This window comes from Arachis duranensis, chromosome 1 (assembly GCF_000817695.3).
Source record: "Arachis duranensis cultivar V14167 chromosome 1, aradu.V14167.gnm2.J7QH, whole genome shotgun sequence".
Lineage (NCBI taxonomy): Eukaryota > Viridiplantae > Streptophyta > Magnoliopsida > Fabales > Fabaceae > Arachis > Arachis duranensis.
Genome location: NC_029772.3, coordinates 2,820,581 through 2,826,207, shown reverse-complemented (window position 1 = coordinate 2,826,207; position 5,627 = coordinate 2,820,581).

The window sequence follows — 5,627 nt, the reverse complement described above, 5'->3', positions numbered from 1 at the left end:
GCATCAAAATTTTTCAAGTATCATATTAATAGTTCACTCTTTAAGTAAAAATTTTGCTTATGTTTGTTAGACAAATTCATATTCATCATTTCCATATAATGTATATAAATATATATATATATATTATTTAATTTATTTTTAATATATATTTTATTTGAATAATTAATTTAATAATTGATTTTTTTGTGTATTGTAAGATGATTGATTTTTTTACTTTATTTTCATGTGATAAACTGATGTTTTTATACAAGGGAAGAGAGAGAGGTAGGTAGAATTGGACTACAAAATAAAAATTGGCGACACAATAGTGCTTCAAACTGTTTTCTGTCACCTTTTCATTAAGGGAAAGTATGAAGAGCCAATAAAATATTTATACAATGTGTACAATGGAGGTTTATGGAGTATTAGAGATATAATTATTAGTGTTATATTTTTCTATCAGCTGAATCTTTTGGGATGAGTGGTATCATGACATGGTATTAAAGCGCTAGATCTGAAAAGTCAAGAGTTTGATCCTTGGTGAACCCAAAAATTAAACTAATTTTTCGAGAAGATGTTTATTATCCCTTGTACTCGGATGGTTATTCTAAATAGTATAGGGGATGTTCATTTCATAACTTAATAGCCATTGTACACATTATACAAATAGTCCATTGTCTCCCTAGCAGGATCCAATCATTAATATAGACAAACCAAAGTTGTTCATAGACATACATAGTCTTAAACATGAAACAGCAAGCATAACTTCGTTACATGAATATTAATCATTAAAGTTATATGTGAAACTATATAACTTAGATATTGTTGGGAAAAAGATCCATGGAGGTAATAAATTAAAGCACCAAACATGGGGCAACATGTTACAATATATAATATATTATTCAAATTTATAAGGCCCCCTCATACATTTGTCTCCATGTCCATAGTTCATTACCTGAAGCTGGGGGGGTTCATTCAAGCAAAAAATATAGACATTACACATTGCATAAGCTTATACGGAAAATAAAGGTAAATAATGAATACTATCTTTTTGACCATACCACCATTTTTATGAACACTCTTCTGATGAGTCTTCTCTTATTTGTTAAAGGTTTTAATTTTACATTCTCTTTTGGCTTGGATGCCCTCATTTAGTAACCTCCGGTATGGATATCCCCCCAAGCATAATTATTTCAATTCCACTCAGTAAAATAAGTGGTGATGATTATTCTTGAATCTTGACCCACTAATCAAATATCATGTTAAATTTCGATTTACACTGTATCTACTATTAGCTGAGATATATGGACTCATTTCCACCTTAATTAGGTTTGTTGAATATTAAATGAGTAGAAGAAGACACATTAATAATTATAAATATTTTTAATGCGCTCTTTACATAAGAGCTTTTTTTTTTTTTACATAAACTTGTTTTGTTTGTCTTTTGTTTAATTTTTTTTTTATTTTTTAGGGTAGATAAGAATCGAATTATAAGATTTTTTGTTAAAGAAATTTTGTTATCATGTTATAAATTATTTTTTATAAAAACTTAAATTAATAAAAAAAGACACATAAATTATTACATCTCTAATAAGGTTATATCCAATTTAATAATAATGAGGGTTTAAATTAACACAATATCATCATATTATTTAGATAGAAAAACTACTCGTATAATTCTATTTGATTAATTTTGAAGAGGGGGGAGGGGGGTTTCTTGAGATAGCTCACCAAAATTTCTATAACCAAAATATTTATAATTTAATTCTTGTTATTTTAATTTCATTCTTCCAAATAAAAATAATTTTAGTGCAAGATACATGCAATAAATATGTTTATTATATATCAACACTTCAAGTTAAAAAAAAAAGAAAAAAAAAAAGAAAAAATAAACTCTACATGAAGACTAACAATAAATGTCCTCGTCTTGGAAAAATAATTTGTCGACACTTTTATTCATCCAAACTGAGGATAGTGTGCACACATTGACCGATAATTTTCTTTTCTGTGGTATTTTTGTATTTTTTTTCTTATAATATTTATGAAGCACAAAGGATGTACATACACACTATGTTTTCTACTATTTTTGATCAAATTTTATAATTTACTGAACTTAAAGGTATGGAAAGCATCACAAGAAAAAGGACAAAGGTTGCGGCTACAAGCTATGTCCTCTAGAATTTGCATGGCTAATTGTGGATATGGGCAAATATTATAATGTGTTGCCAATTAAAGGCAGGAAGTATAAGCATTGTGCAATTATAAGGGTAGTTAGGATGTTGCAGAAAGAGGGTAAAAGAAGATCCAACATAGTTTCACGCCAGTCGCCGAATATCACGTTTGCTTTGGATTTTGAACAACGTTGAGGCGGTTATTAGATATCGCGTCTGCTTTGGACTTTAAATAACGTCGAGGCGGTTATTAGATAAACTTATCACGTTTGAACGATTTAAGATATGAAAAGATAAACTTAGAATTGCATTTATTTGTGACAGATATTACGTATTTTTTTTAATTTTGAACGATTTAAAATGTGAAAATGGCTAGTAGATAGACTTAGAATTACAATACAATATTAAATTCAACTTTAATATTATTAAGATGAAATTTTGTCCATTTTTTAGATAAAATTTTACATTTGATGTCAATCTTTTTATGTTAGAAAATAAAGAATAGTATTAAGTGATAGAAAGATCAAGAACGTTTAAAAAAATTATATATATTACAGATATATATAATTTTTTCACTCATATTTTATTTATTACAGATATGAGGTATATTTTACACTTTGAACGACTTTAGAACATGAAGGTACTCATTAAATAGACTTAGTTAGAATTACAATACAATATTAAATTCAACTTTGATATTAAGATGAAATTTAGTCCATTTTTTAGTTAAAATTTTATATTTAATGTCAATTTTTTATTTCATAAGATAGAAAGTATATTAAATAATAGAAGGATCAAGAAAATCTACAAAAATTACATATATTATAGATATCTGTTTGAATCTTTTTCATTTACATTTATTTGTTATAGATATCAGATATGTTTTGGACTTTGAATGACGTTAAAACGTAGAGGCGGTTATTAGATAAACTTAAAATTACAATATAATATTGAATTCCACTTTGATATTAAGATAAAATTTATTCTATTTTTTAGTTAAAATTTTATATTTGATGTCAATCTTTTTATTTTAGAACATAAAAAGTAATATTAAATAATAGAAAAATCAAGAAAATCTACAAAAATTACATATATTATTGATATCTCTGAATCTTATTTATTTACATTTTATTTGTTATAAATATCACACATATTTTTAATTTTGAATGACTTTAAAATATGGAGACTGCTATTAGATAAACTTAGAATTATAATATAATATTAAATTCAACCTTGATATTAAGAAAAAATTGGTCTATTTTTTAGTTAGATATTTGATGTCAATCTTTTCATTTTGAAAAGTAGAAAGTGGTATTAAATGATAGAAGGTTGAAGAATATCTATAAAAAACATATTACAAATAGAGTTTTTTCCACTCATATTTTATTTGATATAATTAATAAAGGTTAATTTTACCGGAGAATTTGCAACTAAACCTTTATTTTTTACGTGACATTTTTTATATGTACTAAATTTGTGCAATATGTTGAGGGTGTGGAAATATCCTTGATAGGTTATAGCTGTTTAAAAAAATTTAACTTCTACACGTAAATCTTATGAAAATATTTAAATTTTATATTCAAATTTAAATATATATATAAATTAAAAACTAATTTTAAATGTTAAAATTTAAATATTAAAAAAATATTTAAATTTTAAAAACATAAAGCTTTAAATTAAAGGATAAACAATATATAATTTTTTTATTCTATTTTATTCAATTAATTGATATTACTTGAAAAAATTGTAACCTTTTTTATCTTATATTAAATTAATTAAACTTTATTTTATAGTTGATATTTATTAATCAATACTACAAATTCATCATGCTAATATGCTATACATATATTTTAGTAGTTAGAACATATGTATAGCATGATGTATTTGTTATGTTTATTGATAAATATTAACTATAATTTTTTTTTAGCACAAATTTAATAACAAAATCAAAATAAATCTTAAAAAGAGATGATTATATTATAACTTACACAGTATTTATAACAATATAACTTTTTATAACTCTTATAAACTTAAGAATTATTTCTTGATACATTTTAATGTTACTATTTTTGTTGTGAATAATTAACAATGAATATAATTAATTTTTACTGTTATAATTTAATTACTGATTTATATGTAATTATTTATTTGTTTGTTGTATATGTATTTAGCTATATGCTTTTTTGAATTTTTAAAAAATAGAAAAAACTCTTCTTGCTAGCGAATTGCGTTTGGAGTAATTAAAAACACTAAAAAAATTTCTTACGGGCCAGGTGAACCCATCAGCCTAAAATTTAACACTAATACAAGAAGTAAAACAAGATTTCTAACAAGCAAAACTATGCTGAAATTATCACATACAAAAAATTGTTGGTGCCACATTTTGAGAAACACCAAGCTCCTCAGCCAACAATTTTTGCACCCAAAGGACCTCAGCTTCTGCATGTAAACTTAGTAGAAGAACAGCTCACTGTTGTATGTTTCCTAATGCTCTAAAATATTGGTAGGGCTGCACACCGATATATAGTCTAAAATTCTATTCGATCCGCATTGCACTCATCGAATCGGATCGGATACGATATTCGCAATTTTTTAAGCTGGATCCGATCGGATCTCGGGTATATCCGCATAATTTAAAAAAAAAAAAACTATTTTAAGATTCTGTTTGACTGTTTTTACAAAAAAATATTCAGAAAATTTATTTTTTATCTGTTTAAGCCTATTTACTCCTAAAATATTATCAATAACAAAATAATAACACAAGATTTAAGTTTAATTATTCTAAGTTGAAGTACAACATAAACAATTAAAAACAAAATATCATAAAATTCATAAAATAACACACTAAAATTCATATCACATTAGGGTTTACTTTCTTAAACTATGCTATTTATATGTGATGTGCGGATATACAGATTTACGGATCGAATCCGCGGATATCATTGCCGAATCCGCAATCCAATCCGACCATAGTGCAGATCCAATCCGATCCGATGGCTCTGCAGATCGGATAATATCAGCAAAATTTAGATCGAATGCGAATCATTACCGTGGATATGCAAATATTATCTGATTCATGTGCAGCTCTAAATATTGGATTGCCACCTAAAAAAACACAATATTCAGATCCTCCAAGTTTTAAGGTAAAAAGCATTTGAGGTGGTAATGGTTTTGCTCCATTCATCCTTGTAAGAGTTAAAAGATCTAGAATATAATTGAATTGTGGAATGTGTAAGTCACCATTGCAAAACAAATTAAACTCAAGTCCAAGAAAGTAATTTATAAAATATTAACAAATAACTCTCAAACTATTCACATAAATTTATTAGAGACAAATAAAAAATATACTATATTTAAAATATTATATAAAAAAGAATAAAAAAGTATTTAAAAAATATATAATATTCATAGAGATGTAAAAAAGAATCAAAATAATTATTAAAAAAATATAATATAGAATATTATAATTATTGATAA